Below are 26573 nucleotides of genomic sequence, written 5' to 3'. Positions count from 1 at the left end.
CTTGCAGATTAAGTTGGTGGGGGGGAAGATCGAGGACAGCCTACCCACTAGGAGGCCAATTGAGGCACGTAAGGACCTCATCCCACTGCTGCTGGTATTCTACTGGCAATGGAGAGTGCCATACACCGTTTGGGGGGATTGTCCAGTAATAAACTCCTGGCCTCCCTAAGGCTTGGCGGGGGGGGTACCCTCCTGATCAGGCCCAATTAGGCCCCCTTCCCCATCAGCGTCAAGTGCTGTCCTCACCGAAAGACTCTCCTTGCGCGAACAACTGACCCCTGCTGTTCCCTCGCCAGGGCCTCCTCCATGTTGGCTGCTTCAGGGCCTGCTGCAGTACAAGTGGTGGCACCGGTCCCAGAAGGTTGGAGAATCTTTGCCCTTGTAGGCACAGAAGTCCCTATGACAGGCAGTTAACTACCTGATTGAAATTGAATTTTTATTGGGGCTTCCAAAAAAGTCTGCGGAGGGTTTGCACAGGCTTTCTGGCTAGTGGCTGGGGCCTCTACCACGGCAATTAAATTCAGCTCAATATGTATTCGCTTGAGATCTGTTATCCTTCTTAACCCTCATTCCTGATTGTGTTCAAGAGTCACAGATTCACAGAATCACAGGATCACACAGTGCAGAAGAGGCCCTTCGGCCCATCGAGTCTGCACTGACACGTGAGAAACACCTGACCTACCTACCCAATCCCATTTACCAGCACTTGGCCCATAGCCTTGAATGTTATGATGTGTCAAGTGCTCATCCAGGCACTTTTTAAAGGATGTGAAGCAACCCGCCTCCACCACCCTCCCAGGCAGTGCATTCCAGACCGTCATCACCCTCTGGGTAAAAAGGCTTTTCCTCACATCCCCCCTAAACCTCCTGCCCCTCACCTTGAACTTATGTCCTCTTGTGACTGACCCTTCAACTAAGTGGAACAGCTGCTCCCTATCCACCCTGTCCATGCCCCTCATAATCTTGTACACCTCGATCAGGTCACCCCTCAGTCTTCTCTGCTCCAACAAAAACATCCCAAGTCTATCCAACCTCTCTTCATAACTTAGATTCCTTATTGCAGCACAGAAGATTCCATTTTGTCCACCTTCCATTGCTCCTTTTGTCTCTGATCAGCCTGTGGCCCCAAAACCAACAGTGCAACACCCATCCTCACAGCAGACGACAATCAGCTCCTAACAAACCTAAGATACGCTCTCACTGGGCAGAGAACCTTCACCATTGCCTGAACTAATAATCCACAGAGTGGAACGATGGCTGTTGTAATCACTTCCACAACATTGTTTTCAGAATGAACTTGCCCTCGATCCATCTCAAGCCAAAGGCTGGAATTTTCCATGCCCACTAGCGTCAGGTGTCATGGCGGGTGTGAGCAGACAACATAGTGGGAAGGCCAAAGATCGGGTTAACGATGTCGTGAAACCAGATTGCAATTGTCCGCTCTGCCCATTAATGGCGGGCCACATTTCCCACCACCGCACGTTGGGAACTTCATTGTAATACATCTGCACATCATTATAAGTCCAGCTCACTGGAATCATCCCTCCACGCTGGATCATCAATGAGATTTGTTTGCCTACCTTTCTTTGGATAGCACTCGCGGTCATTAACACCAGGTCTCGCAGGCAGCACCACATCACTTTTAGGGGCCTCAAGGGTAGGGTCCAAACCTGCCAGACCAGCCATAAGGCAGGGGAGGCTTTTCAATGGCTGCAGGGCGAGGGCTTGCTTGGGGAAGGGGGAGAAGTGGCCTCAGGCAAGGGAAGAGGCTGAAGGACGAGGGCTGTACTGGGGAAGGGGGGTATCCCAGGGTGTGTGTGGGGGCACAGGTTGATCTGTGCAAGTGACCTCAAGAGGGTGAGGGCTGAGGACACAGTCTCCAGAGGAGATGAGACCAGATGGAGATGTGAGGGTGTGTGTGAGAGAGAATGAGTGGCGATGTCCCTTGAGCTGGCAGTGAGTGAGATGCCAGTGAATGTGTGGTGGTCTTGTGAGTGGGTGAGCTAAGAGTGATGAGATGGTTGCCTTACCCTGGCAGCATGGATGAGATCATTCATCCTCTTTCTGCTCTGGATGGCCAGCCTCTTCTGTGCAGCATTGGCACTGACCACGACTGTCACCACCTTGCAAGCTGGAGTGGTGAGATTGCTGGACCTCCTGTGGCAAGAGCAGGGGCGGACCTCCAAAAGGCATTCCAGTGACAGTTCACTGAACTATTATTGGCTTTCATGGCTATGTCTTCTCTGGAGCAGTCCTGGGCTGCAAGCATTGAGGACTATGTGGGCAGCTGCACTTTAAATATGGCACCCAGAGTGAGGTAATGGCGAGGTAATGGCGTGGCGGGTGATTCAGAGGCCCCCCCAGCAGTGAGACTGTGTGTTTCCTATGACTGCATAATTAATGAGGCGGGATTGGGACGATGCAGCGGCCCACTGCCGCTGCAATGTAGGCCCACCATTGTGGCCTACAGGTAAAGCATCCTTTTTCCTGCCCGCTACCGCACTTAGTGCACATCTGGGACGGTTCTGCCCAAAGTCCCCAATTCAATAAAGCAGCTGTGTGTGGGTGAGCCTCCAGAAGCCAAGGGCATTCAACCTGAAGTATTCAAATATGGAGCAGCTCCCGTGGTTAGGATTCTCCAGCCTGAACTATAACAAAGTGAGAGCCATTGAAACTCGTTATCCCTGCAGAGGCCCTAAGAGCCACCATTTATCTCCTGAGGCAGACAATGGATTTGACCACAGACACAAAAACTCCTTGTTAACCTGCAATTGCTTCACTAATAAGCCACGTCACATGATCCAAGCTTCTGATCTTTGGTACACTTCTAATATTACATTTCGACAGTCACAAGTCAGTCTGCTGCAAGGCTCAACAGCGGCACTCCAGATTGACAAAGCAACCTGCGACAAGTCTTAGCCCCTCAAAGGCTGTTTAACTGGAAGCCTCTAATCTTCACCTGCCAAGCTGACCAAATTTATGGACAGCAATCTCATCTTGCTGCATTACCATCCCTCTTAAAGAAGCCCTGTGCTGTTGTTTTCAGCTAGGAACTCAGCAGAATTGGAACTTCTCTAAGAAGGAAACCCCCTCTGGGTTTTAACTTTCTGTATTCTGGCAATCACAACTTATTTTTAAAGGAATTAAAAACATCTTTGTTTATGGACAGATGGTGAGAGGATAAAAGAGTTCAGTTTGCCTCTCTCTCTTGTCTCTAACACTGGGTCACAACTGAGTTCTGGGCAAGAAATGTATTAGAGAAATGTAAAAGTTACAGTGCAGATTCACTTGTATGATATGGAGCTGAGACATTATAGGCGGGAAGAAAAGTTCGAAAAATAGTTTTTTCCCCACTAAAACAGGGAACATTTTCGGGGATCTAATCATGTTTTTCAACATTTTGAAAAGGTCATTGAGAGGAAGATAATGGGCAGAATTTTCCCAGAATTGCAGTAAGTGTGGCAGTGGGTGGGTAAAATGGAGTCCTCCCGCCGATGAAAATGGTGGGTTTTCAGACCGTATCTACCCGAGTCCACCTCATTATTTATTCACTCCCACAAAACACGCCGTTTCCATGGCGAGCGGGCTCTCATTCACCCGCCCGCCATCACCCCGTTGTTGCATCACGCCAGCCGCCATCTTTAAAAGGCAGCCCGCCAGCAAAGCGCTCATCATGAGGTTGTTGCTCCTGCTTTTGCACGGCCAGGTGCCTCAGTCACTCTCCCATCTTCTATGGTCTCTGTAGACCATCAGGCATACAGCTAGGTCACCAGGATCCATGATCCTGACGTGGTCCTCCTGCAGCATGAAAGAGAGAAAGAGGCATGCTTATCACGGCTGTACTTAACACCTTTCCTGGCCCTGTGTGACTGCCCCTTAATGCTTCCCGGGAGAGTGCTGGTCACCCCTAGGATGGCCAGAGATGAGTGCACTGCATGGCTGCCCTGTCAACCAGCAACATGGGGGACACTGGTCCAAACCGGGATGCTGAGATTGTAAGGGGCTGTGAGCGTCTCCAGCAGTGACTGCTACATGGCCAGCGTTAGCGAGGAGATTGTACAACATGTGCAGTCCAACTGCTCTACAGTCCAATAAAGTAGTGGCAGACTTGAAGTCTGTGCCGGGGGCTGCAGGTGGGGTGGGGTGGGGTGGGGTTGTAAGTTCTGGAGTGCTTGTTGGCCCTTTGGTGCCACTGTGTTGCTTGCATGGACGGGCAGGCTAGGAGCCCGACACCAATCATATCACTGTGACTGCGGCTGATCTGTCTCAGTTGCAGAGGCATGGTCAGTTTATACAGGCGTCCCTAATGTGTGGCCACTTCCCTCGCTTACCCTGACCCCACCTCGATTGCCTGTGTGCAGGATGCAGCACCAAGGCAGCACTTAACACCCCCTCCACCCCGCAGCAATTGGCCCCGAGGTTGGCCAGCACTTGCCCCCAGGCAGCACCCCCCCACCCACCCCTCAGCAGTCACCTACCGGGCCAGGCATCAGTTTCCTCCACCCCCCCACCGCTGGTGCCCCTGAGGCCTGTAAACAACAGATGAGCTGTGGAGAACGCTGCTGCTCACTCACCTCAGTTCCGCTAACGTGAAGGCCTCCAAGTGCGTGCTTTCTCGCCGATGTAGACAGATACGGGGGGTGGGGGAGTTACAAGAGCCTGGCGGGATGGTCTTTTAATTATATGCTAATGTTTACAATTAGCTCCCTGCCGACCGATGGCGGGAAACACAGCTCGCCGTCAGCAGGCTGAGCGGACGATCGCAACCTGCCTTCACGTCGTGGTGAAGTGGGTCCCGCCATATTTTCCGTGCCTATCATGCCCGGCGGCAGGTGGGCTCGGAAAATTGCGCCGAATGGGTGTTTCCACTGGTTGTGAATCACACACAGAGAAATGATCCAAAACAGAAGAATCAAGGAATGCGATGGAAGAATGCTTGTCACAAAGAGGGTTATTAGAACATGGGATGATTTACTGCAAGTAGTTTTCGAGGTAGACACTGCAATGCCACTTGTAAAGGCATTGGACACATATTTGAAAAGGAGAATATAAAAAAATATGAGGAAATGGCAGGGAAATGTGATTGGAAAAAGGTAGAACAAAAGCTAGAACTTTCATTTGTACAGCAACATAATAATAGCTCAAAGTGTTTCACAACCAATAATTATTTTAAAGTATAGTTACTTAGTTATGTGGAAAAATAGCAGAGCATGCACCGAAGCTTCACTAACAAGATTTCAGATAAAGGACATGACAATCCTTGGCAGCACAATCCCAAATGGTTAGAAGTCAACCTTATAGATTCAGGATTGGAATCACATATAGGCCAGACCAAGGCTTCTTCCCTAAAGGTTTGAATTTACAACAATTCACCAGGTTCACCTTTACTAAATTCAAAGCCTCAGACTGCCAAAATGGGATTCAAATTCACAATCTCCAGATTACTTATGCAAGCCTTTGGGCCCCTGGTCCAGTAACATAATCATTACACTGCCATACCCATGGTAGAAAAGGGAAAAGTTATTTGATCAAGGCGATGTCTGGTCATGCGTGCACTTCATGAGTTGGATGCTCACTTCAGGATAACAACCAGATTGCCTCAGTCATTCTGCTGTCCTTCATAGTTGCACCATCCAAAAACCAATGCCCATCGTTGCTCGCGTATCCAGAGAATTCACTAAGCTTCAGCCTAAGCTCTGATCGGATTTATTTTCTTATCTCATCCCTGTCCTTATCTGAGTGTCACTCAGACATATTGTGGATTTAAACCTGAGAGGAAAATTGTCAAGTAATATTTCACCTCCGCCTCTCCTCCAGACCAGAACCTTTTCAAGCTGTCCTTCATAAATCACTCGACGTAGTTGAGGATTTATTTACTAGTTGTATCAAAAACTTAACAGCAGCAAAGACTGAGTAATCCTGGTTCTTGGATTTCGAGTAATCCTGACATTAAATTTAAAGTGTAAGATTAATTGAAAGAATTAGAAGCAAGTAAATGATTCCATAGTCTTCATAATAATTAAACTAGCCTGAGATCAGAAATGCACTTCAAAAAAACTATTTCAGGGGGGCTTTTTTACTGTGGTTCTTTGAACATGAATTCAAGTTTGATGGCTCGTGTAAAAATATTCATTCAACATATTTAACTGAAAAGGATGAAATTCTCTCTACGGACTTTTGTTATTCATCAGCCAATTCAGATTTTTATGACCCTTAGTTACCTAACATGGCCTGTGGCTTCCTTTACATTTGTGCCCAGAGACCCATGTAATCTGAGCGCAAATAAATTATGTTGCTTAAATATCAATATCCTGGGGGTTACCATTGACCAGAAACCAAACTGGACTAGCCACATAAATACTGTGGCTCCAAGCACAGGTCAGAGACTAGGAATTCTGCAACGAGTAACTCACCTCTGACTCACCAAAGCCTGTCCACCATCTTCAAGGCACAAGTCAGGAGTGTGATGGAATACTCTCCATTTGCCTGGATGAGTGCAGTTCCAGCAACACTTAAGAAGCTTGACGCCATCCAGGACAAAGCAACCCGCTTGATTGGCAGCCCATCCACAAACATTCACTCCCTCCACCACCGATGCACAGTAGCAGCAGTGTGTACCATCTACAAGATTCACTGCAGAAACTCACCTAGGCTCCTTAGACAGCACCTTCCAAACCAACAACTATCATCTAAAGGACAAGGGCAGCAGGCACATGGAACACCACCACCTGCAAGTTCCCCTCCAAGCCACTCGCCATCCTGACTTGGAAATATATCGCCGTTCCTTCACTGTCACTGAGTCAAAATCCTAGAACTCCCCCACTAACAGCACTGTGGGTGTATCTACACCACATGGACCTCAGCGGTTCAAGGAGGCAGCTCACCACCACCTTCTCAAGGGCAATTAGGAATGGGCAATAAATGCTGGCCTAGTCAGCAAAGTCCACATCCTTTGAATGAATAAAAACAATCCGGAAATTTGGGAATTATGCCTAATTATAATATATCCAAATCTCTTCAATCTTTTATATCCACCCATCACACCCCCAACTGAGCCGAGTCTTCAGCCACAAAACTGGCTATGCCTTCAACTATCTGATGCCATGATCGTCCAATTGAGTTTTTTTCAGGCTACCTATTCAGATTGTGACTTGGGTTATCGATGTGGCAGGAAAGAAAGCCATTCTCCTAGAGTTTTATTGCAAATTTTCAAGGCCAGAATTGTACATCTCGCGGGCAGGCATGCAAGTGCCCGACCTGAACGGACATGAAATAGTGCAAGATGACATCGGGCAAGTGTCCCGACGACATCCTTCACGTGAGCAATCTTGAGGTCGGCGGACGGGTGTCAGAGCCATGCCCACCAACAATTAAAGTGCTACTTAAGGCCATTAAAAAATAAATTGTACTCAATTTTACGCTGCCCGTGCGATTTCGAGCTTGTCTCACAGGCAAACAGTCTGACAGAAAGTGAGACTGGAGAATTGATAATGAAAAACAAGGAGAAGGCAGGTGAATTGAACAGGTATTTTGCATCAGTTTTCGTTATAGAGGATACAAGTAACATCCCAGAAGCAGCTATAAACCAGGAAATGGAAGTGGGGAAGGAAGTCAGGAAAATTAGGTTGATCCTGGGTATGGAGGGATTTTCTTATGAGGAGAGGTTGAGTAGGTTGGGCCTGTACTCATAGGAGTTTAGAAGAATGAGAGGTGACCTTATTGAAACATACAACCACTGCCATCTAGAAGGGGAAGGGCAGCAGATAGATGGGAACACCACCACCTGGAAGTTTCCCTCCAAGTCACTCACTATCCTGACATAGAAAAATATCGCCGTTCCTTCAATATCACTGGGTTAAAATCCTGGAACTTCCTTCCTAACAGCACTGCAGGTGTACCTACACCACATGGACTGCAGCGCTTCAAGAAGGCAGCTCACCATCACATTCTCAAGAGCAACTAGGGATGGATAATAAATGCTGGCCCAGCCAGCGTCGCCCACATCCCGTGAAATAATTTTTAAAAATAACGTTTTAGGGGGCTTGACAGGGTAGATGCTGATAGGCTGTTTCCTCTTCTGGGAGAGTCTAGAACCAGAGAGCATAATCTCAGAGTAAAGGATTTAAGACAGAAATGAGGAGGAATTTCTTCTGTCAGAGGGTAGTGAATCTGTGAAATTCTTTACTACAGAGGGCTGTAGAGACTGGGTCGTTAAGTATATTCAAGGCCAAGGTAGATTTTTAATCAGTAAGGGAATCAAGGGTTATGGAAAAAGGCAGGAAAGTGGAGTTGAGGATTATCATATTAGCCATGATCTCATTGAATGGCGGAGCAGACTCGATGAGCCAAATGGTCTACTTCTGCTCCGACATCTTATGTGGAGGCAGAACTCTGGATCCTTCATTGAGGCAAGGACACCAAGGACGCCTTGATTCAACGCTCCTTCAGCTAGGCTGCCGAAGATCTGCTTTCACCTCATGCCAAGGGTGCTGTCTCCATCCCAGTTGTTTGAAATGACTCTTACCTTTGAACACAAAGTCCACTCAGTGCCTGTGCAATAAAGCTTAGAGCCGCTCACATCCAGCATTAGATGCTGGTATGCCCTGCCATTAAGACAAAAGCAAAATTTATATCATGTTGGCACTCACATCAAATGAACATAACAATATATGGTGATAATGTTCACACCAGTGAACATATTAACAAAACATGGCAGAACAGAAGCCTCCATGCCTAACATAAACAGATGGAACCGAGCTCAGCATTTTATTCATCCTTAAACTTCATGGGGAAAATATCTTCAGAGTAAGTTATCTTTAGTTACCTTTGCTTCATTAACCAATGAAAGGCTTAGACCAAAGATTTAATTTCACCAGAGTTTAACTTGCAACAATAAATTAACTGAGAAATTATTCAAATGTTCTGTTCTAACAAATGGAAGCTGGCCTGTACAAAAGTGATTTGCAAAGGTTCAGTGGTAAAATGGAGAATATGGCAACTAAAGAAAAGACATGAAGGAGGAATTATTCAAAGAGAAGAAATAGAATTCCTGCCACACTTCCAGCAAAAGGCTCGGCAGCAGAGTGAGAGCCTCACTGAGAAAATTCTTCATCTTTGGGATTCTCCAAGGGCAGAATTTTCCCGTTGGCATGCGGGGGTGGGACCCGCATGCACACGTGTAAAATGACGCGCGGTGACATCGGGTGAGTGTCCCGATGTCACCATGCGCCATCGCGATGTTTTGTTAGGAGGGCGCGCAATGCTCTCTGATGCGCGCCCACCATTAATTAACGGGCCACTTAAGGCCCTTGAGGCAGCAATCGACGCCGATTTTTCAGCCCTCGCGCAATCTTCGGGTCGGCGCATGGGCACTATGGGCAGGCGCGTAGGACACATTGGTATAAATCTCATTCACGGGCAGGATATGAGGACACACTGGGGTCGCAAGTGTGCTCTCTCAAATATTGATTTTTCAAAGTTATCGAAACTTGCCTGTGTGATCTGCAATACTTCAAAACATATACCAGCTGCTTTACCTTCAGGTCAGCAAGCTGCAGCGAGGAATCTTTTTTGGGCCTGCAGGTTTCAGGAAGTCTTCTGTTAGCCTGGAAATGAGAGCTGAACTGTCCACTGGAGGTACCTCTTCTGAGGAGGAAGGGAGGGCTAGAAGGGGGAGGAGGCCAGGAGTGCACATTCAGCCTACAGGGGGGCCACCTTTGGGAGAAAAGGCGCAGGGACAAGGGGTGCAGGGCCAAGAAGTAGACTAAAGGGGCTGCAGAAGATGCCACTCTCCTGCTGCCAGGGTTTACAGGCGGCGAAGCAGCTACCTCAATATGTCCGAGGTGCAGTGCCAAAGGAGGATCCATCTCTCAAGGGTGACAATCAATTATATCTGTCAGATGATAGGGCCTGAGATCTCCCCTAACCGTGTGGGTGGACACCCCATGCCAGCGACATTAAAGATCACAGCTGCCCTCAACTTCTATGCCTCTGGCTCCTTCCAGGGCTCGGTGGGTGATCTTTGCGGTGTCTCCCAATCAGCTGTCCACACTTGTGTCAAGCAGGTCACAGACGCTCTGTTCAGCCGTCCATTGACCTCCATCCATTACCGTCGGGACCAGGCAAGTCAGGTACAGCGAGTCAGAGGCTTCGCGGCCATTGCTGGCTTCCCCTGTGTCCAGGGTGCAATAGACTGTACACATGTGGGCATCAAGGCGCCAGCAGGTGAGCCCGGTGCCTTCGTCAACAGGAAGGGCTTCCACTCCATGAACGTGCAGATAGTGTGTGATCACAGGATGCAGATTCTACAAGTTTGTGCAAGGTACCCAGGCAGCTCCCACGATGCCTACATCCTCAGACACTCCCAGGTTCCGGGACTCTTCAGTGCTCCAGCCTGGCTGGATGGATGGCTGCTAGGTGACAAGGGCTATCCCCTCAGAATGTAGCTCATGACGCCTCTCTGCCATCCAAGAACAGAAGCTGAGCAGCGGTACAATAGGAGCCATGGCACCACAAGGGCTGTGGTGGAGAGAGCCATCGGCCTTCTCAAGATGCACTTCCGATACCTAGACCCCTCAGGGGGCGCAGTCCAGCACCTCCCAGATCGTGTCTCGGTGATGGTGGTTGCATGCTGCGCTCTCCACAATCTTCCGCTGGAAAGGGGAGACGCGGTGGACGATGAAGACTTCGGCACAGTGTCTGCGGCCGCACACAATGAGTCCAGCAGTGAGTCCGAGGATGAGCAGGCACAGGGAAATGCTGAGGGGGTAGACGCTGACCCGGGCATACTCCAGGGAGGCAGGGACACCTGGGAGGCTTTAATCCAATGAACCTTCAGCTAGCACACCACATATGGACCTCCAGGACAGGCCTGGGCTGTAGGCTCCATACTCAATAACTAAGTGCAAAATCTGCCAGGTTAGGAACAGGCCTTGTTAATAAAGCTGAATGTCCCACAAAGCACTCATAACATTTCTGGAAACCATACACATGCAGAAGGAAAGGGGCACCCTCAGCCATGGTCACACGCCTGAATTTAATATCACAAGTAAAGCATCTTTATCAAACAAAATGACAACAGTGTTCCAATTCAAAGCAAATCATAAAGACCTCATCTCGGGCCAGCACAAAAGCACCAGTGATAAACCCGTGGTGTGCCTAAGGTGCCTTATGTTTATGCTTCCGGTGCTACGTCTTGTTGCAGCCCCCTCACTGGGAGTGGCACTTGAGACAGCCTGCTGACTCTGCTGTCCTGTTGACCTCGATGACTTTGGCGGTCATCCTCCAGCCCGTGGAGCCTATGCTGGCATCTCCCCAGTCATTGCAGCCTCACCAGATGCAACGGTCACTGGGAGAGGGGCAGAGGAGCCCCCGCCCTCATCCGGAGCGCCCTGAGAGGAGCCCACAGAGACAACAGGCAGCTGTTGCGCCAACGTGGAGTCGCTTCGGACCTTCCTGCTCACCATGGATGGATGGGCATCAAGCTTGGAAGCTTAGTGCCCAGACCATCTCCCACACTGGCACTGACCAGCTGAGGTCAATGCCAATGTGAGGGCTTGCTGGTCAGGGCGCATCCCCAGGAAGGCCTAATGGGTCTCCTGGAGGAGCCTCTCCATGAGAGTCGCCATTCTCTCCATGGAAGATGCATGGTGTGAGAGGAGGCCTCTGCTGCTCCTCCTCCCAGCCCTGCTCTGCTGATGCTGAAGGGAAGAACAAGGACATTGGACCAGTTAACGTGGAGACAATGTCAATGTGCATCCCTGTCCCCCGTATCATTATGCGCTCATCCTTCCATAAGCAATGGTCAAGCCATGTTGCAAATTGAAATCACTGAACATTCAGCAGTGCCATGGCTGCTGGGAGAACAATGGTGACCTCACTGCTGGGCACACATACTTGGCTGTGGCACCCCAGTGTCACCAACACTGGTGGACCTGGGCGCATGGCGCCTCTCCAAATCCAGGGCCACCTGCTCAAACCGGCTGAGAGTGGCTAACTACGCCTGGCCGCTGCCAGTCCTCACCCGCTCGGCTGCATTATGAGCATTCTTCTCCTGAAAAGGAGAGAAGAGCATTGATTTGTGCTACTTGTACTTGTCTCTCTTCGCGGACGGCCCACCCCAACCAGAGTGGGACATTGCAGGGCTCCTACGCTTCCTCACCCCGCTGCTGCCACATACTCACACAAAGATGCAAGGTCTGTTCACCACCCCTTGCCCTTGGCCAAATGCTGCCAACATCACATTAGGCACCACACGGTCTAACCTTCCATAGCAAGGAGGCACAAGCATGTGGAGCGCAGAGGACAGCAGATCGATCGGTGCCAATGCCATCTTGAAGCTCCCCTCCCAGCATGTCATCACTCTGACATTGACAGGTCCTGGAGTTCCAGCTCTGCGTCTAGGTGCAACTCCTCCAGGTTGCCCCCAAAACAGTAATGTGGGTCTCAGTGTACCACATGCTGCGGGGGCAGAACCCGTCTCTTCACCACCCTCTCATGCTGACCTCGGCATGGGCAATATCTGCTGGCCTACCCAGCGAAGGACACAGGCCCTCAATGATTCAATGCAGTCACTACACTCAGGCTTTGCGGGGGTGGGGGGGATGCAGCAGGGGGGAAAGCCTAGCTGCTGGGTTAAGTGACCAACGCCAGCATGGTACTCATCCCTCCTGATTGCAACAAGTCTTTGAACTGCTTGCGGCACTGGATCCAAGTGCGCTGCACCACGTTGCGGGAGCTCACCATCTCCAACCAGGCACGTTAGGTCATGTTGGGGGGGCCTCTTCCTCCTTTCCTGGGGTGCCAGGACCTCCCACCATGCTGCCACCTCCTCAAGGAGAGCAGCAAGGCAACCATCAGAAAAACAAGGGGCACAGTGCCCCCCCCCGCCCTACCCTCCTGCCTGGCCTGCTCACCAGCAGCGCTAGGGGGAGCCCTTCCAATGGCCATAATTTGCAGCCCTGGAAAGGCTGCAGCAGCTTTTTAAAACAGGCCGCCGGGCCGCCATTGGACCCGGCTGTCATTGCAGCCCCGCCGCCGCCCGCCCACTCCCACTGTCCTCGGGAGCCGCGGTTCACGCTAGGCAGGCCTTAATTGGCCCACCCGTGTAAAATGGAGGTGATTGGGTCCATGCCTGCTCATGCCTGCTCCCTCTCTGCCCGTCCACCAGCCAGAAAATTCAGCCCCAAGGGTACAGCAGCATTTTGGTATGTTCCTGCAGTAGCTATCCAGAGAAGGCCAGCTGACATTTCCAGCCGTTGTATAGACCATTGTTCCAGTCTCTTCATCAGACTCCAAAGATTCTCCCCTGGCAGCTTTCAGGGTGCTGCCCCTGCCGGACTTAAAGCACCCACTGTGTCGCTATTGGACCCGGCGCCCGACAGGCCCTCACCCCAGCCCAGCCCCTCCCGACCACTGATGGGGCACATTTAACACTGAGCAGACCTTAATTGACCATCCAATCCTTGATGTTCAATGGCATTACCATCACTGAATCCCCCACTATCACCATCCTGGGAGTTTATATTGGCTAGAAACCTAACTGGACTAGCCACATACATACTGTGGTTACAAGAGCAGGTCAGGGGCTAGGAACCCTGTGATGAATAACTTGCCTCCTGACTCCCCAAAGCCAGTCCACCATCTACAAGGCACAAGTCAAGAGTGATTGAATACTCCCCACTTGTCTGGATGAGTGAAATTCCGACAACTCAAGAAGCTGGACACTGTTCAGGACAAAGCAGCCCGCTTGATTGGCACCACATTGACAAACATTCACTCCCTCCACCACTGATGCACAGTAGCAGCAGAGTGTACCATCCACAAAATGGACTGCAGGAATTCACCAAGGCTCCTTCGACAGCACCTTCCAAACCCACGACCACTACCATCTAAAAGCAGAAAGGCAGCAGATAGATGGGGAATCCAGCACCTAGGAGCTCCCTTCTAAGTCACACACCATCCTGACTTGGAAATATATCACCGTTCCTTCGCTGTCGCTGGGTCAAAATCCTGGAACTCCCTCCCTAACAGCATCTGGGTGCACCTACACCACATGGACTGCAACGGTTCAAGAAGGCAGCTCACCACCACCCTCTCAAGGGCAACTAAGGATGGGCAATAAATGCTGGCCCACAGCGACGCCCACATCCCGCAAAATATATATTTTTAAAAATCGAGCGTGAAATCACGTTTGCAATGCGACTGTAGCCGGGAGCAGATTCCACGTCTGCTTCTGCACCCACCGACTTGGCACGCATGCCAATCATGAAATTCAGGCCCAAGTGTTTTTAATAAACTTTTCCTTACTGAGACCTGCTGTGCCTTATCTCTTTCTTTCACTGCATTTTCATGAAATAGAACATGTGAACAATTTTCATACTTCTAGATGATAGATTTGGGGTGGAATTTGGCATCATGGCAAAAGTTTGCTTCCTGCCGACGGGAAATTAGTTCAGAATTCTTTTCCTCCTGACTTTGACGGTGGTTGAAGGCGGCTTGACTTTCCCACTGACCCATGTCGGGACCACATTTGCATTCAATTGCATCCCATGAACGCTCATTAATAGGCCAACTCACTGGAGCTATGTTCCCCCTCCAAATTATGTGCCCTGCCAGCGGATTATTAGAACATTTTGTTTCTTGACTGGCAAGTTTCACTTCATCTCAAGGTACATAGATTTTGCTTTTGCCTGCCTGTAAGAGCGGTGCTGTAAGATTTTGGGTGCTTGCATCACAATCTGTACCAGGGCTGGATAAGGGATGCAGGCTTACAGGGGAAGGATGAGGAGAGTGTTCAGGGAAAGGAGGGAGTGTCTCAGAGAGCAGGTTGGGTGGTGTCAGCAGTGGGGTCGTGGGTGGGGGGGGGCGGGGGGGTGGTTTGGGGGCGGGGGGGAAGCTCAGGGTTAGAGCATGGTTGGTGAAGTTCTCATTGGGTGGGTCACAGAGGGGGACAAGACAGGTGGTTCAGATAACGGATGGGGGGGCAGGGTCAGGGATGGGCATGGGGATAGTAAACGGTGTTGGCTCTGAGGGGAGGAAAGGTATGTGGAGGTGGTTTGTTATAGGATCCAGGGTAATGGGGGTAGGTTCAAAGTTGACAGAAGGGAGAGGATTGGTGATATTGGTGGGTTCATGGTGATGGGTGGATATCGGTGGTGACGGGGGAGGGTAGAAGCTGGTGGAGCTTGTCTGAAAAATTAAGCATACCATTTTCTCAAGGCTGTTCTTGACAACATAGTTGCACTGGACTTGTGAATCCTCAAAGTGGGAGGAGGGTCATTTCGGGTGCGTGGAGTTCAAGGTCAGCATAAGTGGCCAACTAAAGGGGCACCCTATTAATTATGAGGTAACTAGATATCAAAGATGTTGTGTTCTCCTCTCTGGGATGAAGGCCACGTTGCAGCAGCTTTGTTCCCTATTCATGGATCTCATAACATCAAGATCCCAGCAACGTGTCCATTCTGTGCCATTTATTAACAGCTGAGGTCAGAGGCAGGGATGAAGGGAGGGAGGGAGGTGGATGCCTCAAAGGGGCACAGTTGGTGGAGTGTAGCCAACTCGCGACTCCAAACCTGGGTAATGGTATTGGCAGATAAGGGATCATACGGTTAGTCTTCAGGCTACCAAGGCAATGGTCTCTCTATAGAGTTTCAAAGGTGCTTCTTGCACATGGCTCTCAGCACCCTGGTCAAAGAACAATACCTCTATACGCAGGTATGTATGAATGGGAGGAACACTCAACTCTGGTCCCCTAGGTTGTCCCTTACCTGGAATGGATGGAGTGGGGATGCCATGTCTGGACGAAGGCCAGGTGAAGGGCTTAGCACTTGCCTGCTGGCTTTGAGATGGAGGGAAACCTGTAAAGGACATGCTTGCTTAATGCATCACTTCAATTTGCTCACATTGAGGTGGCAATGATGCAGGCTGCAGACATCCCTGCATTGGTAATAGTTGTCACCCAGATGAGGAGATGCAGGGCCTGTCACCAGTTGGTACAGGGCTATGAGCAGCAAGGCCCTGAGCAGCAAGGGGTAGCGGGACCTCCGTAAGGTCAAGAGGCTGACAAACATGGAGCATTACAATGATGAGCACTGGCCCGACCATGGTTGTATTGGTGGCAGTGCTCTTATCTAGAGATGAGTGCCAGGAAATGCTGGAGGCACCCTCGTATGTCCCAGCATGTGGTTGCTCACATCTGTCAGTTTCTCTACTACGAGCTACAGCAATGAGGCCTATGTAGGAGTAGAGCAGAGCTCCTGGCCTGCAATGAGTGAATATGATTCCAGGTATCTTTTAAAATGACACTAGAACCTTAAATCCAATGAGGTAGCGGCCTGCCCATCACCACAAAATTTGTCCACCTCCTCATGGATGCATAATTAATAAGCTGAAAAGCAGAAGATCGTGTGAATTCACTCTTCCCCACTGCCCAGCAGGAATCACTTTCCTGCCTTCCACCGCATTTAGTCTCCAGAACGGAAAATTCTGCCCATGGTGTGGGTTCAGCATTTCCATAGGCGTCAGTTGCTTAATCTGATTTATGTGTATTTGCACCAACTTTAAGCTTGGATGTAGCCTAATAACATCGGCAAGATTCTCGGGTGTACCTAAAATGGGCGCAATATCAAGCACATTTTCCATTCTAACATCCAGCTTGTGCCTGCAGGGGCAACTCCAAGCCCATATGTCCATCTGCATCAGAAAATGTGCTTAAAGTACTGAACAGCCAATATTCAACCTCCACAAGTCCATAAACGCTATTCCTCCCATCTTTTTTTCCATGTTTTTGCTTTCAGACACGGCTGATCATGATTCTGCCATTCATAACCACTCTGGAAAAATCTTTTGTTCCTTTACTACAATCATTACTACTCCCTTTGCCTTTTGTACCATGAATTTTTTTTGTCAGCTAATGTCCCCCGCCCTCGGCCGTATCACAGGCCATCCCATTTGTTCTTCTACCACCCCTTCCCCCAAAGCACCCCACTTTCCCTGGCTTAAAATCAATTACATTTCTGTCTCCCTTCGGTCCTGAAGAATAGTCCTTGACTTGAAACATTAACTCTTTCTCTCTTCACAGATGCTGTCAGACCTGCTGAGTACTTCCAGCGTTTTCTGTCTTTATTCCAGAAAATTGGATGCTGACCTCGTTAAGGATGCTATAACTTACATTTGTAAGAATATAAAACAGTTTCAGAACATGAAAATAAATAATTGGACCATCGAGCAACAATTGTTACATTTTTGTATTCATTCTCGGAATGTGGGCATTGCTGACGAGGTCAGCATTTAATGGCCTTCCTTAGTTGTCCTCAGAAGGCAGAGGCAGGCCTGAAACTTGAACTGTTGCTTTCTCTATTCTTTGTAGAGTTTGATACTAAGTGGCTTGCTCGGCCACTTCAGAGGGTCGTTAAACTGATTCAGCCACGTTGGTGCAGAGGACCATCCAGGTAAGATTGGCAGATTTTCTCCACTAAAAGTCATTAGTGAACCAATTGGGTTTTGATGGCAATCTTTTACAGGTACCTTCTTTTCTTGTTATTTCCAGGTTTATTTTAAAACTAAATTCAAATTCTCAAGCTGGCATAATGGGATTTGAATTTCCAGTCTCTGGATTATCAATCCAGGTCTCTGGGTTATTACTCCAGTAAAGGGAGAAGAATGACTTGCATTAAGTAATGCCTGCCACAGCCTCAGGGCATCCCACGGTGTTTTACAGCCAATGAAGTGTTGTAATGGTAAAAGCGAAATACTGCGGATGCTGGAAATCTGAAATAAAAACAGAAACAGCTGGAAAAACTCAGCAGGTCTGACAGCATCTGTGGAGAGGAACACAGTTAACATTTCGAGCCCGAATGACTCTTCATCAGAAGTGTTGTAATGGTGTTGGTTACAGAATGGGTCTGTTAAGGAAGTCTTCGTAGTCTTCTGTTTGTTGGCAGTAAGTCTTTATTAACTACTTCTAACTATATACATATATACAGTAAAGGGTACAGGCAAGGAGCTAATTCCATGTCTAGATCTCAACATGTCCCTGACCAACACCACACTGACCCTAGCTCTGGATCATGTGCCTTTGTATATCACAGTGTGGGCAGTACTGTACTCAGTCCCATATTAACCCTGTATATACCAGACCCTTATTCTACATGAAGTACTTCTGAAGTACAGTCGCTGTTGCAGTGAGGGGGATGAGGCAGCCAATTTGCACACAAGAAACTCTCACAAACAGCAATGCCATAATGACAAGGTTATTTGCTTTTGTCATGTTGAGGTTGAGGGATAAATATTGGCTCCTCATCAAAATACTGGTTTTCCACATGAAAGGGCAATGTTTCATCCAAAAGAGAGTACCTCTGACATTGCAGTACTCCCTTCAGTGCTGCATTGGAATGTCAGCCTAGATTTTGTCTTCAAGTTTCTGGACTGAGGTTTGAACCCACAATCTTCAGGCCCGAATGTGTGATGGGGCTGATCTTGCAAGGTCAGCCCAGCAATTTTGCTTGCTGCTCCATGGCCCCAAACCCTTCGTACCAAGGCTGGTAAATTTCTCTGAATATCAGCATCAATTTCTACGTCAGGGAACATTCATTATCTGGGTGTTTATTTCCTCCTCTGCCCCCTCCCACCTGTGTGATGTAGCATGGCATTCTCAGTAACCCCATTCATGGGCAGTAAGAGATTTAAAATCAAACTCTGTTTTATAACCAGCTACATAGAAATGCTGTAATTATCACCTCAAACGTATCTAGCGTCAGCACACTAGTTGCTAATTGTTCAATTTTGGATTATGAGGCAATTCACCTGAATATCATTTACTTTTTAAAGTAAACATAAATAGACAATTCTGTTGACCTTTTCAGTTCCCAGACTGTTCAGTAAATTAATTTTGTATTTGTTAATATTAAAATGACTTTAGTTAATCAGACATTAACACATAAAATAGCACTGCAGGTATTGAACTAAAATCTATTCTCATACTACCACCTCAAAGGCCATAATTACACTGTAAAATAAGCTTAATGAAGCAGCACATAAGCTTCTAAAATGCAAATGCTGTTACACGTTAATAGTGCAAATGCCTAATACAGTATTTGTACAGCTCAAGAATAGATTTTTTTCTTAATTGATACCAAAGCTGAAAAAATCAAATTTCCACAAAAAGGAGTGTGATAAAATTTGCTTAATAGAATCAGTACCTAATTAGCAATATCCTTTCTTAAACTGGGGTAACTAAAGCAGCTGAAAGCTGTGTGGCTGAATTATAGAAGGATTTAGGATGAGGTGATGTACATAGAGGATGGCTGATGAGAGGCCATGCAGGAGAGTATTTGAATATTTGAACCTAAATGAAACAGTAGGAAGCTATTGACTCTCTGATCTGCTATTCTGACCCAGTATCCTGCCACCAAACTGAATTGGCAGACAAATGTGCTGCAGCTATTCCACCAGCAGCAGAAAACATTGCTGAAACTAGTATGCATGATAAGTAAAGATGTTCAGTAATTATTATTCAAGTGCGAGTTGTGAACATTTTACAGTATTTAGAATAAATTGGAAATAAAATGTTAATTGTATTTACAGCTTTAACATTGAATGTTTAAGTTATGATCCAACATTGCACCCTCCTTAACTTTCAGCTCATCCAGAACTCTGCTGCCTGTATCCTAACTTGCACCAAGTCTCATTCACCCCTATGCTCACTGACCTGCATTGTCTCTTGATACAGCAAGCTATGATTTTAAAATTCTCATCCCTGTTTTCAAGTCCCTCAATGGTCTGATCACCCATACCACCAACAACACCCCACCTCGAAAATCTCCTTCAGTTCCACCACCCTCCAAGATCTCTGCACTTCTCCAATTTTATCCTCTTGTGTATCCCTCATTGTCATTGCTCCGTAATCGGTGTCTGTTCTTTTCAGCTGCCCAGGCTTTGAGATCTAGAATTCCTTTTCTAACCCTCTTTTATGCTCTACCCGCTTTCCTCTTTTAAAATACTCCTTAAAACCTATCATTTGGACCAAACTTTTGGTCACCTATTATAATTGCCAGAATTTTGCTTTCCTGCAATGGAGAGATGGGATTGGAAAAAAAATAATTGTCCACCAAGAAGAGCAAGTGGAAGATCTACCTCTGTTTCTGTCTTCGACCATTTTCAGTGGCATGGGAAATGGATGGGTTGTGAACACGGCACACTCCTATTTCGAAGTTTCCAGCACCATTGTAGAAGTGGGCATTTTAGAACTGGAATTTTCATGGAGTTGGCCATGATTTGGAAACCGTCCTAAATTGAACCTGCAAAGTGAAGATGTGAACCATGGGTTGGAAGTGGAAAGAGTACAAAAGGTGAGTAAAACAGGTTTTGCTTGCTTTACAGTTCATCAGGAAATGTTCTAGCCTGAGTTGTATTCTATGTTATTAAAGTGATTGGTGATGGTATTGTGGTTGGAAAATGTAAATGACCATTAAATAATGTGGTTACCAAGTTGTACTTCTGACAAATGGCAAGCGGTCAAGTGAAAGAACTGCATTGTAAAAGTAGAAAAGTATTCAGATGTATTACAATAGATTACCACTAGATAAAGTGCTATTCTGCATTGTAAAATATTGAAAAGCTAACCCAGAGCTAATTATTTAAACTCTCCCCATTGGTTTCATTCATTCTTTGTAGCTTAGCTCAGCTATATGTTTGGCTGTTTGTAAGCATTGACAGATGTATGAGCATTTGGCTACCTTCAAAAGCACTAATGGATTCTAAAGTGCAGAGTTTGCTTTTATAGCTGCCCCAGGGAAATGTGTTACTGATGGCTTAGCTACCTTCTAAAGCATTAATAGGTTCTGAAGTACTGAGTATGTTTATTTAGCTGTCCCGTGGAATATGAGTTTGATGACTTTAACAGGTTTTCAAGGGGAGAATTTTCTCTTCTCCAATTGGATTGCCACCCGCGATCGGCTGCATGCCGCCATTTTACATGGGCGGGCCAATTAAGACCTGCCCAGTGTGACATGCACCCAGAAGCGCTGAGAGCTCCCTGTGTGGGCAGGGGGAGTAGCCTTAGTCGGGGCCTGTGCTCTTTCACGCATGCGCGTAAAAGTGCGCAGAAATCTCCCTGAGGCACGGAGCTGCCTCAGGGAGTTTAATTTCATTATGCAAACTTGAAATAAAGAAAAAAAAAATTCAGACATGCCCCCTCATGTGACAGTGTCACGTTAGCTGGGACATGTCAATGAATTTTAATTAAAACATTTATTTGATTTTTAAATCCTTCATGAAACTTCATCCTGCCCGTGAATGAAGTTTCATGATAAATGCGAAGGCCGCCTGGGCTCTACGCCTGCCCGCTAACCTTAAGGTTCGATGGGCAGCTCCGTTAAGCCTCTCAATTAGTTTTTAAATAGCTTTAATAGGCCTTTGACAATTCGGCAGGCGCACAGCCGACTCCGGTGCGCGCCTGCCGAACTGAAAATCGGAATGTGATGCGGTGATGTCAGGACGCATGCCTGACATCACCGCACGTCATTTTGCACATCGGTGAGTGGGGCCCGCCCCCCGCACGCTGACCCGAAGATTCTGAGCCAAGCCTCTGAAGAGGCTCATGGTTTCTCAAGAGCCTAGTCAAGTGCTATTTGTTTATTTTGGAAATGTGCAAGCTTTGAAGAGGTTTCTATTTTTACAAGCACCTACTCAAGTGATGTTTATTCATTTTGATAGATTTATGAACTTTTCAATGACTTCCAAGTGTTATTTTGGGTTTGTGAGTTCAGTTCTGTATAAAGTGGATATTGGATGAGTGGGTGAGGGGATTAATGAGGGTGAGTGGGTGGGGGTGAGAGGAGTGAGGCTCTGAGGGCAAGAGAGCTTGACACTGATCTGTAGGCTTAACTTTATGTGAAAGTATCACTGATGCTATTGAAGAACTGGGCCAATGTATCTGGAAACAGAGGCAGGCCTTTAAACCTGGCCATTTTAGCATTGACCCACCCCCACTTCCACCTCCGTCTCCAACTCCAGCCTGCCACTGGAGATGGGCAAGCCCATCTCAAGGCCGGCCCATCCTCCAAGACATGCAGGTCCCACCCGCCGCCACTGCTGGAATGGAGTGAAACCCATGTCCCATGAATGAATGAAAAAAAGCACTCTCCTGCATGCATGAAGGGGCCTTCAGACTTAACCAAGAGAGGTTCTTAGGACACAAATGCTAACCCATGTGTCTCTCTCTCTCTCTTTGATCCTGCAGGAGGAGAACAGGAGCCTGGTAATTTAGCGGTATGCCTCATGGTTTAGAGAGAGCTGAGAAGAAGAAGAAGAGAGCAGTAGAGGCACCTGGCTTGGCAAAGGGAGGAGCACTTCCCTCAAGATGAAGGGGCAGCAGGGTCGGCTGCGCAAGCAGCTGAAGACCCACAGAGAGCTGTCGCTTATAGGCGCTTCACTAGACCCAGGTTCTATAAATGGTGCTGGTCGCTCCTGCAGGCGACTGAGAACCAGTGTCGCCGAAGGCTGCACATGCCTAGGGAACTGGTTGCTCACATTTACCACCTGCTGCAGGATTTGACACCATGGGGTCATGGAGGGCATCCATTGCCGGTGGCTATGAAAGTGACTGTGGCACTCAATTTTTACACCAATGGCTCCTTCCAGGACTTCACAGGTGACCTGTATGGTATCTCACAAGCCTTCATGCACAAGTGCATCCAGGAGGTCATGCTCGCTATCTTCACGAAGGCACAGAGCTTTGTGCATTTCACCCAGGATCAGGAAAGCCAAAAGCAAGAGCACTGGGATTTGCCCAGACATCAGGTTTCTCACAGGTACAGGGTGCCATCTACTGCACTCGTGAGGTGCTGAGATCTCCATGGTAACAAGCAGTCAACCAAGTCAACTGCAAGGGCTTCCACTCACTGAATGTTCAGCTGGTGTGCGACCACCACAAACACATCCTACAATGCGCACAATTCTCATGGAGTGTCCATGACTCTTACGTCATTAGCGGGCCTCCGATCCTTAACATCTTCCAGGGCCCTGAGAGGCTGCAGGGTTGGCTCCTCGGGGACAAAGGCTATCCACAGAGGACCCAGTGTGGCGGCCTCAGACTGCAGCAGAACGACGGTATAATGAGGCTCATGCCATGACCCAGATTTTGGTGCAGTATGATAAGCATTTTGAAAATGAGGTTCCGGTGCCACGGCAGGTCCAGTGGAGCACTGCAGTATAGCCCCCAGAGGGTGCCGTGCATCACTGTAGCTTGCCGCGCGCGCACTATGCAACTTGGCACACAATGGTGGCGGACCTGCCTGAGGAGGAGAAGGAAGAGCTGCACCTCATCTCCTCTGATGAGGAGGATGTCAAAGGTGATGATGGTGATGTGGTCCTCGAAGGCTAAGATGTCAGCTATGAGGCCATCGCATTGGCGAGATGAGGCAGGTGCACTCGGGAGACTCACGCGGCTGCAAGAATCATGGAGGATGATGAGAAGATGCAGTGAGGACAGTCCCGACATCCTCACCTTGCATCCGTGAATGTTTGATTATTGTGTGGTTGACGGCAGTGCTCAAACCCTCAATGCTCAGGCACATGTCATGGAGAGGCAGTGGAGGCCCTAATAGTCACTAGATTCCAGGAGGATGATGATGACATGCAGTGAGGACTTAGATCTTCACATTGCCTCTGTGAATGTCTGACTCTTGTGTGGTTGATAGCAATTCGCTTTTGCTCTGTGATCAGGGTCATATCTTGGAGACGCAGCTGTGAAACTTTAAATGCACTTGATCCTATGTCCATCTTCAGCACCTGAGCCCTTCAGGAGCACAGTATCACAGGTCACAGATGCTGAAGAGATGGGGGCCAGACCCACCTCAAAGGTGCTGAGGGCACACAGAGAGAATGACGGAACTCTGTGACACCTGCCCACGACATTCTGGCAGCAATGACAAGTACTGTCGAGGTGCAGGCATCAGTAATGTGTTCAGTGGGTATGAAGCCGGACCATCACTTTGGCCTAATGCTGCACACTGCACAGGGAAGAGGCCCTGAACTGAGACACCTGCCTTTATCTTGTGCAGGAACAAAGGTTTCACATCTGAGTGACACAAACATTGCTCATCAGAACAAGGAGCCATTAGCAGGGAGATAGTCTTGGGAGTTTATTGGCAATAGTAAATATTAAGTGCAAGTGATTAACACCCCTGCCCAGGCTCTGCAGCTACATCTTCTTATCTTACTAACCCTACCGCTATGTATTGATGCTCCTCTGACAGCCACAGCGGAGGTGGAGGCAGCCTGCTGACTGCGACACCCTGTCTGCGATGACGTTGGCAGGCTTCCTCTGGAGGGCTGAGACCTGGAGGGCCCCAACCTGTTTTCGGGGTCCTGCTGTGTGGCCCTGGCACCCTCTTCGGCATATGGAGCTGGAGCTGCTGAGGCCACGGGAAGAGGGGAGTCGGGTGGGCAGGACCCTCTCGGAGTCACCTGGGTGGATGGTCCTGGGGTATGCACCTGATGATTCTTCTCCCTATGGGTGCCTCCTGGCTGACTCCTTGGGGAGAAGGGGAATCTGGAGTGAGATCGAGCTGCCCTGCACCCCTCTCGCGTTGACACTGTTGGGTGCCAACTATGGCATCAGCGATGGAGTTCAGCCCGTACAGCAGTGCAGGACCGGTGTCCGAGACCAAGGTCTCCATGGTGGCTGCCATCCAACCAGCGTTGACCTCAGTGCCATGGCATGCCGGCGCTAGAACAGACTCATCCATCAATCTGAGGAGTGCAGCGGATATCCCTTCTTGATGTCCCCAAGCTTACCTTTGCAGCTCCAGCAACTGAGGTATGACCGAGTCCAAAGGTTCCTCATCTGACTTGGACTCAGCAGATTTCTGGCTTCCAGCAGTCCTCCAGGGCAGGATCATCGCAAATTAACACTAAGTGGCCGGGAAAATAGACATTTTAGCTGCCGGCCGCAATGGCAGGTTTTTTCGCCGTATCATCCTCCTCCCGCCTCATTAATTATGCAGCCACAGGACACTCTCCGTCTTGCTGGTGGGCAACCTCTAAATCACCCGTCACTCCGTTACCTCACCGTTTCCTCACTCCAGGTGCCATATCTAAACTGCAGCTGCCCACACATTTCCCAATGCTTGCAGCCCAGGACTGCGCTAGTGAAGACCTGGCATTGAAAGCCAAGAAGAGTTCAGTGACCCATCACTGGAATGGCTTTTGGAGGTCCACCGTGATGTCCTCCATCCCCGCTCTGGCTGCAGGATGTCCGGCAATCTCATCACTTCAGCTCTGGAGGTGGTGACAGAGGTGGTCAGCACCAACACTGCACTGAAGAGGTTGGCCATCCAGTGCAGAAAATGGATGAATGATCTCATCTGTACCACCAGGGTAAGTCCACCATCTCATCACTCTAAACTCACACACTCACAAGGCCATCACACATTCACTGGCATCTCACTCAATGCCAGCTCAAGGGACATCACCACTCACTCTCTCACACACACCCTCACATCTCCACCTGGCCTCATCTCCTCTGGAGACTGTGTCCTCAGCACTCACCATCTTGAGCCCACTTGCATGGATCAACGCCTGCCCCCCCCACACACTCTGGAATACCCACCTTCCCCAGTACATCTCTCACTTTGCAGCCTTTTCCCTTGCCTGAGGCCACTTCTCCCCCTTCCTGAAACAAGCCCTAGCTCTGCAGCCGTTGAAAAGCCAGCCTGCCTTATGACGGGACTTGTAGGTAGAGACCTGCCCATGGGCCCCCCTAAAAGTGATGCGGTGCTGCCTGCGAAGCCTGGTGCCGATGACCGTGAGTGCTGCCTGATGCAAGTTAGGCAAACAAACCTCGAAGTGCAGCTCGCCAGGTGCACGTTGCTTATGTACAGTTGTGAAACACATCGGCGTGATTGTGCCCGGATGATCCAGCGTGGGGGGCATGATTCCGGTGAGCAGGGCTTCTAATGAGGTGCTAAAGTTCACCTCCACCTCCGTGCAGCATTGGGAAACGCGGCCCGCCATTGACAGGCGGAGCAGACGGTCACAAACTGGTTTCCCCATGGTGTAAAACCAATTTTTGGCCTTCTCGCCATAATGTCTACTCATGCCTGCCATGACACCCGCTACCAATGGGAGCAGAAATTTCCGGCCCAAAAGTTTAAAATATAGAATGCATTCCCTGAAAGGGTGGTGGGAGCAGATAGAACTGAAAAGAAATTTAACAAAACATTTGGAACTGTAAAAAGGGGAGGGGAGTGGGATTAATTGAATAGCTCCATAAAGGAGCTGACACAGGCACGATGGGCTGAATGGCCTCCTTCCCTGCTGTATCATTCTATGATCCTGTGAAACGTCTTTCCAAAAGTTGTGCCTTTAGAAGAGAATTTAAATTAAATGTTATAAAACATCCAATAAATGAAAAGCTCAGCTCAGTTTAAAAGAACAGTATTTTAAAACATAATGCAAAGAAAAATCCACCCTCATTTCTCTTCAGACTGATTATGCTTGTCCTTGGCAATCTTGTAAATTTTTGTCACCATTAATCTGGAAAGCAACATTTCTCAGGACAATTGGCGTGC

Source organism: Cetorhinus maximus, chromosome 3 (assembly GCF_964194155.1).
Source record: "Cetorhinus maximus chromosome 3, sCetMax3.hap1.1, whole genome shotgun sequence".
NCBI classification, from domain to species: Eukaryota; Metazoa; Chordata; class Chondrichthyes; order Lamniformes; family Cetorhinidae; genus Cetorhinus; species Cetorhinus maximus.
This window is presented reverse-complemented; position numbering follows the sequence as displayed.